We start from the raw sequence: 12,408 nt of genomic DNA, 5'->3' as shown, positions 1-12,408 counted from the left end.
GAGGAATCAGAAAAACATTTTTATAGGATATTGGACTTTTCCCAACTAGGACAAAGTCTTCATTGCTTATTCCAAACAAGAAAGCTCATTAATTTATATAATGCAGGTCAAACATGAAACATTAACTTCCCTTAGTTTCTATAACTCCAGAAAAAGGCAAAAAAAAAACCCTTCATTAATTGTCCCAACGTTCTGCATGCAGATAAGCTTTATTAAATGTATTTTCTCAGCAACATAGAAATCCACGTATAATGTTAAAATGGCTCATGTGCGTTCTCAAAATTTTCTGTGCCTCTGGCAACATCCTGCAAGCAGATAAGTACTACCAGGTTCATTTTCTCAGTAACTTGGAAATGGAACTAAAATACAATATTGCTTTTCTGTGTTTTCAAATTTTGCTCGTTGCCTCTAGCTGAAGCAGGTGAGGAGCATTGATTTTCACGACCTGTGTCTTTGTAGATCAGAGCCTCCAGGTGTGGTGATCATTAGCACTAGATCTTCAAGAGAATGTGGAGCATTGTGCTCAGTGTGCTCGGTTTTGTGCTTTGGAGAAAGTCCAGAGAGAACTGGACTCTTTCCCAAAATGACTGCATCATAGCCATAGGTGCAGATAGGAACTCTGTGATATTCCTTACACTGTGGCCCTTTGCCTCAGAGGAATTGTGACTGGAAAGTTCTTGGGATACAGGATCTGAGGGTGGGAACCTCTTCCTGATGTGCTTTGATGCCAAGGCAAGTGCTCTGCTCCTTATTGTGTGAGTACACATTCTCTTTAAGAGATAGGACACCAGGAGAGCCTTCTAGTTGACTTTGAAAACATCTCCCTGAGAGCAGTAAGGTCTTGTGGTAGAATTTCCCATTTGTTCTGACCCTACCTAAGCCTTTGTTTGTAATGGTAACTATAACATAATTGGGACATGAAGAAGCTGCCCAGAAACTAAAGGCTGCTTTGGTTGTTTGGTCCATGAAGGAACCCGAGCCATACGGAAAAGGCTTTATTTAACCACTCGGCTCTTATTTCTCTCTTGCAATTTCATCTGAAATATAAGGGTTAGGCAGCTAGACTACGGTCTGGCAATCTGGATTTGAATCTTTGCTCACTTCATTGTAAAATCTTGAGTTGAGAAGATTGTAAAATCTTCTTTTTAACTGTAAAACTTTTCTTTTATGATTTCATTGCATAAATATTATGAACAAATTATGTAGCCTCTCCTTTAAAATTTAAAAATTGTTTCTCTTGAACACTTCATTACACACACACACACACACACACACACACACACACACACACCCCACACCACAGAACTTCAACCATATTCTCCCCTGTTATCCTCTCTTCCCCATCCCTGACTCCAAGCTCCTTCTCCCAGTAAATCTCTCTTCTGTGTTCAGGTCTCTATTATTTAAGGTTGCCTAATGAGCATGGGTAGGTGTCCATGGGTGGGTGCATATGCCACACCATGTCCAAAGCACAGTGTTTCACAGTACTTCCTTCCATCCTCTGCACTTACATTCTTCTGTCTTCTCTTCCATGATGTCCCCTAGTGTGTTAGAAGAGGTGATAGCTATCTAAAGGCACCACACACTTTGATGTCAGGACATAGAGGAATTGAGGGAGAACTGAACCACAAGCTTCCTCTGTGTTTGAGCATTAATCTTTTAAGGCTCCCATCTTATCATCTGTGAAACAAGCATTGTTGTTACACCTACCCACACAGGTAGGATGGAATGAGGTGAATTGTAAGACATTGTAAATGCTACTCATGGTGAATGTGGCGAATAGACTTTGTGCCCAGTGAAACAAAATCCTCAGTTCTTCATGTTCATGAGTGGCAGAAGAAAAGAGAATGAGGAACTGTCTCCTTGCCACGTTACAGTGGCTGACAAAAAAATACATGGTGGAACCTATTTTGTGGGTCTGGTTACAAATGTTTTGATAGTCCATGGGAAGCGTGAGTTTCACATATGGTCAGTACAGCATACTCTGTGATATAGCATGGCAGTCTGCTGTACTGGAAACATGTTAATGCATGCATGATATTTAGCAGCATGGCTAGTATGTGTGGGGCTACTAAATAAATATTATTTACTCTCTCTTCCTACTTTCTTATTTGGATCCATGAGAACACCATGCTTGTCTTCCTATTATTCCTATCTGGGAATTACAAACTCATTCCTGCATGCCAGCCCCCATACTGCTCTGAGAGCATCACCATAGATCTTGTTAATTATGTAACACCTCTCACACTTTCTGCATATAGCTTTTATGCATTGGGTGCTTATTTAATGCTCAAATAGAGCTAACAGTAAGTTTTTGTTGGTGTCTGCATAGATAACTCAGTAGTTAAGAGTGAGGACTACTCATGCAAAGAACCCACATTTGGTTTCTTGTACCCATGTGGAATACTTCATAACTGCCTATGATCCCATTCCAGGGAATGGGATACTTTCTGCTAGATCTGAAATACTTATGTTTGCACAAAACTACACACACACACACACACACACACACACACACAGAGAGAGAGAGAGAGAGAGAGAGAGAGAGAGAGAGAGACTTAGAAATAAAGATATATTTAAACAGCAATCTCTGTCAAAAGAAAAGAAAAATCTATTCTCTCATGCTGAATCTAGATTTCCCATATGCATATGAAAGCAGCAGTGAGTATAAGGATGAAGGAAAGGGATCTGCAGGAAGGGAAGTGGGGACAAGGGAAGATTAAAGGGACAGAAAATGTGCGCAAAACACAAATGACATACATTTTCATACATTTATGAAAATGCCACAACAAATTCCAATAATGTGTACCCTGGCTAAAATTATTACAGGACTGACAGAGAGGACCAGAGTTTGGATCCCTGGCACATGCTAAGCATTCCCTTCAGCTTTAAGTGACCCAATGCCCTTTTTCTAGTCTTTGTACATGCCTGTACACATGTGCACACACAATCAGACATAACCGGACAGATACAAATAAATGACTAAAGTAACTTGGTTTGGTAGTAGAGAGACTTAGTTTATTTTGCTAGATATGGCATTCCATGAGATGGGTCTGAGATGCTTTGAGAAGGACATCCTGAAGGTCATTCATCAGGTATGGCCTCATCTGGTACCTTGAACAACTTGATAAAGTGACCACACACTAGGCTGCCAGACATTTTCTCTATCCCTTGCTTATGTTGCTTTTCCACTTCTTGCTGAACTTTCACCCCTCTAACAGCTTCTCTACTGCCCATTATGGCTCTTGGTTTGATTGCAAATTAACGCTCTTGAAGAAGTGCTTTACTCTGATGAGTTTTCAATGACTCTGCTATTGGTGGGGACACTTGTAATTATTGTCACTGGTCTCAGTTTCTATAAGCATTTGCATTTTGAAATAATTAGAATGTGCATTCCATGAGTGTGTGTATATATATATATACATATATATACATACATATATATTCTAGTTGAAGCAGTAACTGAGAAAAGGAAATCACTAACATGTCCATTTGAATTGGAGTCAACTTCAAGAGATTTAGAAAACATGATTCCAACTTTGGCTGTTTAGCCATTTCCATGAAGGTCTACAGTCCTTCAGTACTTTAAAGATTTTAACCGGGAAAGGGAATAACATTCGAAATGTAAATAAGAAATACTCAAGTTAATAAAGAAAAAATGGAAAAAAAAGATTTTAAGGTCAGTATTCTAGTAACTATGCATGCTTCCACACTTTATTTTCCTTCCATCCCTTTATTTTTGAGATGGTGTCTCCTATAGGCATGTGATTCCAGGCCCAGGCTAGCCTTGGATTTACTACATGGCCAAGAATGATGCTGAACTGGTCTCCTGCCTCCACTTTTCAGTAGCTCACATTACAAAAGAGTGCCACTGTGCCTGGCACTATGTGGTGCTAGAGCAAACCCAGGGCTAGGCTTCTGGCTGAGCTATATCACCATATACAACAGATATGAATGCTTATGAAAGAGGAATGTGAACTTCTGTTTGAAATTCTAATATTATACGAGGACTGGGAAAGAGTATGGAGGAGAAAAATGATTTTTCAATAATTCTTGAAGATTAAATGGGGGTTCATTCTCTTGGCTCCCTTTTCTCCTACCTTTGTTCCCTTTTCCCATCTTATCTATTGTGTAGAAGGATCACCTCTTCCCATGCCCATTCATAATCACAACTGTCAAATCAGATGAGGTATTCATTAACCATTTTGGATTTAACCATGACTCTAACTAAAACTACTGAGTCAGGGAAAAATTACCTCACCAGTGAAGTTTTGTCCAAAAGTCCATTTATGCACTCAAAGTTTGGGAATTATTTATGATATATGGTGAGGGAAACAAAATTAAAATTTTTAACGTTTTCTATAAGGGAAGAGAGTTTATGGAGACTTATGTTTTAGGGTGAGTGTTCCAAGGTCTCTCGTTCTCTGCATATTGTGTGGATGTGGGTCTCTGCATTTGTTTCAATCTGCTGCAGGAGGAAGCTTCTCTGATAATGGCTGAGCAAAGCATGGACCTCTGAATATTTCAGAATGTCATTAGAAATCATTTTGTTACTGCATTTCTTTATCAGAAAAATAGTGTTTTGTTTTTGCCTAGGTCCCTGGACTTTTTAGTCTAGATTCTTGACCACCAAAACAGTGTTGGGTATGGGTTGCATCTCATGGAGTGGGCTGTAATACAAACCAGATATTGGTTGGTTCCTCCCACAAGCTTTGTGCCGCTACTGCACCAGCATATATTTCAGGCAGGCCACTATCATAGCTCCAAGGGTTTGTAGCTGGGTTGTGGTTGACCATACTCCTTTGGTAGAATGTAGAATACCTTCTAGTACCATGAAAACTAGTCTGTAGCAGTGCAGGTTCTTGGTAGGCTCCTCCTCAACCTCTCCATGTTCAATGAATTGTATAGGAGCCACCAATAGCCTTGGCAATGGTCTGGGTTATTTGGGTCTATAAGAAGAACTCAGTCAAGAACTTGATTAGATGTAACCCATTCCTGATACAGAAAGCTTCATGGTGATTAGAGGATGTATAGTTAGGGTTTTGTTTCTCCCATTAGTTGGCAATTCATTTAGATTGCCTTCTAATATGTATATATTATGCTAAGCTTCCACTGTATTAGGTTTCCATGTGATCCCTCAAATGGCCTTAGATTTAGTTGTCCCTCCACATATTCCAGAGCTCAGAGAACTCTGCAGAAGAGAAGGCATTAAAAACTGTAAGAATGAGAGGGGAAGAAGGGCACCAAGTATAAGGCCTTCTAGACAGAACAGGCCTCATGCACATATGAACCCATAGAGACTGACGGAGCATCCACAGGGCCTACACTGGTCTGTGCCAGGTGAGTCCTAGAGATGAAAACAGAGGTGAAAACACCCCCATTTCTAACCCAGAAGCTGGCTCCAGTTGATAGCCACTTGGAGCTTTCTCCAAGGGAGAGTCACACCACTCTAAAGAGATGGCCCCATGTCCAGCAGTAGATGACCACACAAAATAAACTCAAAGTTACCTTTGAAGGTTTTGTCTCATAATGTTAAATCAGAGAAAAAATTTAAATCTTATAGACCCTTTGCACACTATATATATATATATATATGATACAGATATATATATATATATAGCCATATATGTGTGTATATATTATGTATATGCATATATACATGTATTATACATAATTATGGCTTCCAAGTTTAGTTTTTTCATGAGATGCCTACGGGATCGACACACATTTCTCGTCTGGTTGAATGTTGTTTGTTTTTGAAAATCATATTCCAATTTGGTCGTTTTGAACTTATCACAGTGTATTTTATACTATTTTATCATTTTTCCTTAGAAGTTTGCTTTCTAACAGGAAGCAGAAAGGGTAAGGAGCCAGACAGGAAGTGGGGGAGAGGAGCTGGGACGAGAAGAGGGAGCAAAATTCATAATCAGAATGTATTGTGAAGAAAAAAAAACCAATTTTCAGTAAAAGGAAAAATATTTTCTCAAGGCTTGACTATTTTATTTGTAACAAGCCTTTTAGGATAAACTCATTTTCAAAGGATTCTGTCTCCTTGTACAGCAGGAAGGGGAGTGGCTTGCAGTTCTCTGGTTGGTCACAAGCCACAAATGCATACTTGGAAAGGCTGCCATTTATACCTGCTGCAGGTAAAAAGATGCATAGAGAAAACTCTCTGTTTTAGCCTTCATGATATACAGTGCAATCTCCATGGCTCCCCCTGACCAAGTGCATGCATATCTTTGTTAAGATTGCAAATTCCTCTACGCCTAATAAAGAAATAGGTTTCAGATTAGCATGTAGATCACACTTCTGTTTCTCTAAAATCACATTGACGTAACAGAATTTAGTTCTAATCTCCTATTCAATGTTGTTAAAAGCAGGAAGGGAAGTGAGATGTACATGCTAAAATCAATGCCGGCCATCCCACAGGCTTGCTAACTGGTAGCATCTCAAAGTCATTTTTTTTTTTTTAGAATCAGTCTGGTGTTTGAGGTTATGGACTTGTTTACCTTTTTGTTGTTGTTGTTGAGTGCCAAGTTTTGGCAGATAATCTAAAATCACGTCTTCTCCCATCAGGAATTGCTCATGCATCCTCAATTTGTTTTTTAATACATTTGTGTGTCCGTAAACTAGCAAAAACAACCCTGGGGTGTCTACAATAAAACTAGACTTGTATAGCTATAAAAGGACAACGTTTTCCCCTTTACCATAGGTTCCCTGTGGGCCACAGCTCAGCAAAGAGTGGCTAGGAAAAGCAGATCAGAAGTAAGAAGATTTGGCAGTGAGCTGGGTGGTCTCCAGAATCTCACTAATATACTGCAGGGAAGGGAAGTGACAGGAGGGGAAGGTCTTTAAGCCAGATACAATGTTAGTGCCTACAAGAAGAATTTAAACTATAAATGATAGGGAAGAGGAAGAAAAGAAGGTGATGTCATTGAGTGTGTGGACTACATGGAGGGAGGAAAGACACCCAAAGGTGACCGAGGCCTGCAAACCAGAACCAGAGACAATGTGCTGGCTTGCACGGCAACAGTGAGTTAAGAGGAGTAGCTAAGTTTGTGGGCATTATGAAAGCAGTTGATTGTGGGGCTATCCCCAGTGGGACTAATCTAATTGCACGATGTCTTAAGAGCTGCAAACATTCTTCACCTGGTATTCAGGTTTGAGGGAAAAACATGAGCATCCTTCCCCTTGTGGTTTCTGGCTTTAAAGGTAAAGGTGGCCAAAACCCAGCATACTTGGAAGCCTCAAAAACCAGAAAGTGACTCACGGCAACCGGCGAGAAAATAGAGACCCCAGGTCTACAACCACGTGAGGCTGCAGTCAGCTACTAACTTGAATGAGCCCGGAGTGATATTTTTCTACAGGACACCCCAGTCCACTGATACCTTGGTTTTGATACTCAGGGCAAAGAGAGAGAAACCTGACACTCTGGGACTTTAGATCCATAGTTATGGAAGCTATGTGGGTCAGAGGAAGGAATTCTGGAAGGAATTGGGAAGCTGGCATCTGTGGCAAACCATGTGGCCTCAGGCTGGTAGGTAGTGTGTTCTAGCCCAGGACACTGTGCCTTTGTAGGGCATGGTATTCTCCTCTACACAATGGAAGTACCTATAGTTCCCTCATCAGCCAATGAGGCCTTTCTGTAGTAATGGCTGGCACAGAAAAGGTATGCCTTGCTAAAACACCACACAGCGGACTTTTCCTTTTGAGTTCTAAAACTGGTGGACAGACACTATCTGAAAAAAAAAAACTCATTAAACTGATTTATTATAGAAAAAGCCCTGTTCCAGGCAGAAGATGGAGAAAATACTCAGGAATGGGTCTAGAGCAAGTGGCCATCCAGATGCATATGAAAGTGACCTTCTTAGACCACTCAGTTGGATGGATGTGGAGATCACTCAGAGAACTGGAACAATAGGGACTCAGACTGAACAATTGACCTGAGCATGCACTGTAGCTTGCTAGGTGATACAGGTCCTTCTAGTCCATGGATCCTACTTTGAGGAGCAAAAAGACTGAATACATGAGTGAAGAAATGTTCTCATGTCCCACAATGTTCTGGATGCTGAGATGGGCAGGAAGAGTTGAAGAACGGTCAGAGATCTGTGCCCAGCTGGACGTGCTCAGCTGCGCTCTGCTGGTAGGCTTTCCTTCTCTGATAGTGTAGACTATTCGGGGCACAGGTATGTCAGCAAAGTACAATTGGGGTCAGTGGTGAGTCAGGTAGGACATTTTGCAACAATAGTCTTACAAATAAAGTAAGGTCTTGACTACGCATGGTAAATGCATCCCTGTATCCCTGTATCCCTGTATTGCTGAATCTATGCATCGTTTTCTAATAATTTCTATTTCAAAGAGCATTTCCTTTTGTGATAAATTCTCTTAGGAAAGTTAAATTATCAAGTGTTTTGTGGATGTCAACCAGGCATACTGCTTTGGAATTTTGAAGTTTAATGTTCTAGCATGTCGGCTTTCTTTTCAGTCTTTGTCGTGTGTGTGTGTGTGTGTGTGTGTGTGTGTGTGTGTGTGTGTGTGTGTGTATTTCTTCTGCATATGAGCATTTTGCCTGCATATATGTATGTGTACCACATATATGTCTGGTACCCACTGAGGCCAGAAGGAGGTGAATCACCTGTAATTGGAATTACTGGTAGTTGTGAGCCATTGTATAGGCTCTGGGAAATGAATGCAGGTCTTCTGCAAGAGAAGCAAGGCTCTTAACTGCTCAACATCTCTATAATCCCTCTCTGAGGTTTTGAGTTTTTTCTTTTTCATTTATCATTTTAAGGTATGTTGTTAGTTATGGCCTTAGAAAGTAAACTTAATCGGTGTAAGAGTTTGTATATGGCTGGCCCAGGGAGTGGTCTTTTTGGAATAGATGTGGCCTTGTGGGTGTGAGCTTTAATACACTTGTCCTAACTGCCTAGGGGCCAGTATTCTGCTAGCAGCCTTCAGATGAAGATATAGAATTCTCAGCTCCTCCTGCACCATGCCTGCCTAGATGCTGCCATGTTTCTGCCTTGATGATACTGGACTGAACCTCTGAACCTGTAAGTCAACCCCAATTAAATGTCCTTTATAAGACTTGCTTTGGGCATGGTGTCTATTCACAGAAATAAAACCCTAAGACAATTGGGAACTCAATCAGATTGAGTTCATCTGATGTCAGGGTCACTGGTCCAGACAAATGCAGAGTATTGACAACTGCTCTAGATTCTTACCTGAGAAATCCAGTAGATGCAGGGAGCTGTGTGGTCTACTTACCTCTCAGGGAACATCGGCCTGATCTGAGAAATGATGCCTGTCTTCAGAGAAGAGAGTGATACCTAGAAATGATTCTGAGAAACTGATCAGAGATTTTAGAACTCAACCACAGCATAATAGCAACTAGGAGAATATGATATCGAAGTCCAGAGAATCAACTTTAAAAGATATTGTAGAAGAAAACTTATCTCCAGCATGCTAATATAGTATTTTATTGTAGTTTCCTGTGGCTTTTCCCAATCCGTTTACACATGATAGCAGTTTCTCTCGTAGCATATTCCTTTAAAAAATAAAAATCTAACAGGATATATTACTCTTTGTAGTACATTAGTTTCTGAATTATGTCTAATTATATCATTATACCCCATTGTGTGATTATAGCAACTCTAATCAATAACTCAATTACTCATCGTTTTGTCTGTACAATGCTAGTGCAGTGAACATCTTTTGTTTTTTATTATGTCTTTCTTCAGATAAATCACCCATGGTTGACTTATTGGATCTGCTGAAGCGACATTTTTTTTTAGGGGGAAAAAAGTCCTATTTCTGGAGACTTGATTAAAACAATCTTGCTATCATTGTAGGGATTTTCTGTGATTTATTCAGATGGGTTTTAGAATTGAATTATCTTTGTTTGTTAAAGTTATATTGATAATGCTAGCTAAATATTCCAATTTGCTACTAGTTTCTGTGGCTTTTCTTTTGTATTTGTTCAAAAGTCTTTGGGTGTGGACATTCATTTATCTCTTGATGCCTTAGGGGTATGTATTATAACCTACATTTACTCATTTTTATTTAAAGTCATTAATTCCACTGCTTATGAGCAATAGGGGTCATCAAGGTTCATCAAGAAAGAGGGAAGTCTTGTGTTAGCACCAGGCCCTCTATAGCCCATTCTCGTTGATCTTCTGAACATTTCTCGGTGACATTTATGAAGACTGTCCCGTTTCTCATAGGACTCTTAAAATCATGGCATGTGTTCTAAATGTTGCCTGTCCTCTCTAGTCACTCATCTGAGACTCCTAGCTCCATGTCTTTAGTGGAGTTCATATCCTACAGTAATTGCAGTAATAACTGTAACAGCAGCAACAACAATAACAACAACAACAACAACAACAGCAACAACAGCCAGGAAAGTAAAAAGGACCATTGCTGGAGCTAGGGGGCAGGAATAGAGAAGGGACTAGAATAGCAGGGTACAGGTGCTCTGATGAGGGAAATGGGAAAAAAAACATGGTGGGGTTCTAATTAATATACAGAATAATATTTCATCATGGCATTTTCAGATATGTTCGGATGTCTGTTTCTATTCATTCTCTCTCTCTCTCTCTCTCTCTCTCTCTCTCTCTCTCTCTCTCTCTCTCTCTCATCTTCACTTGGTACATTTTCCTGTTGATGTACTTGAGGTCTACACCCAGAAGTGGTATAGCTGTGTACCATGGCATATTTCTGTTTTTAGGAATTTTTTAAGAACCTCAAAACTAGTTTCCAGTGTTGTAAGAGTTTACATTTAAGATTTTTTGCTGCAATGGTAGTGCTGTAAATTACATCTTCCATATTTCAGCATTTTCTAAAACACTTAAAGCATGATTGGGCACATGTATATATTTTACAGTGATTGCCCTAATCAAATGAACACACCCATTGCCATTCATAGTTACTGTTTTCTTGTGTGGTGTCCATACTTAAAACTACTCTACATGGATTTCAAGGAAACAGTAAGTGTTAAGTGCAGCCATATGCTGTAGATTAGAATCCCCACAGTGTTTGCTCATTATGTTCTGATTATCACCTCTGCATCTGATCCACTAGCAATGCCTATGTTCTGTGTGAACTCTCCTGTTTATCACAGAAGATCAGTGTGGGGTGGCAGGCTGTGAAAGGTATTCTGATTCCTGGTAGAGATAGGTCAAATCCCCAGGGACCCTAAAAGGGCTGGCAGGTGTATTCCCAGTCTCCCAGATCAAGGCCTCACTAGCTGCAAACCCCCACAAACCCTTGTAGAAAGGTTTAAGACAAACCAGTCATGTAGAGCAATGCCCCAAGCCTCTCCTCCACAGGTGAGGACATAACCACAGGTCACATAGGCTTAAGACAGATCAGTCATAGAAACAGGACTATGCCCCCAAAAAGTAGATGAGGTCTTCCCAAGCTCTCAGGCCAAACCAATAAGAAGTACCTGCTGTCAGACACTGACCCATCCAAAAATTGTATTTAAGTGTCATTTTCAGAATTAAAGGTATTCAGGAATTATTCCATCATCTGAGAGCTTCTGTCACAAGAGCTGGAGCACCACTACTTGAGGAAGAGATCTGCTCTTCCAAAATCAACGCCAGAACCTCCCCTGCACCCCTCGTCGGCTGAGTCTCCTGCTCGTCCTGGGCAACTGAAGCTGCAGCAGCAGAAAGGAGTTCTTGAAGAACTAGCAGCAGGAGGTGGCTGAAGCTGTTCCTCCTCCCTGCCCAAGCTCTCTTCCCTTTGCCCAAACCTGCACCTAGCAGGTCTAGAGATTGCTATGAAGAGCTCCAGACACCAGAGCCCCACAAGACAGTGCTGCTTTTATGTGTTTGCCTTGTTTTATTAATCAAAAGCCATCCATGTTTATCCCCACTGTGCTGTGGTAGAATTTCCTTTTTAAAGACTGAATAATGTTTCACAATGGACTATTTCATATAGATCAGATGTGATATATATTTCATTCTATTTCAGCTGTTGTTAAAGCGCACAGATTAAATACATTTATTCCAGTGTGTGTTATGTATACCTTGGTGACTCAGTAGTAAAGTAGGCTGGGGAGACGGCTCAGTTGATAAAAAACATTTACTGTTCCCCCCCACCACCCAAGTTTGGTTCCCAGAACCCACTACAGGTGCTCACGACCTCCAGCTACAGGAGATCCAACTCCTCTTCTAGTCTCTCTGACCAATGCATTCATGTGTACATGGCCCCCAACACATACACACCTATGCACATAATTGAAAACAGTGAAAAGGAATGTTTAAAAAGGAGCAAAAGAAGAAAGTAAGTGTCTCTCTGTGGAGAGCTTCTTCTATAAAACAGTGTTAATAAATGTTAGTATTAAGACCTCTTCTGAAGGTATCTTAGTGATTATTCATTCTCTTCCAGTTCACTGTGTATCTT

Source organism: Rattus norvegicus, chromosome 4 (genome assembly GCF_021556685.1).
Source record: "Rattus norvegicus strain SHRSP/BbbUtx chromosome 4, alternate assembly SHRSP_T2T, whole genome shotgun sequence".
NCBI lineage: Eukaryota > Metazoa > Chordata > Mammalia > Rodentia > Muridae > Rattus > Rattus norvegicus.
Note: the sequence above shows the minus strand (reverse complement) of the source record.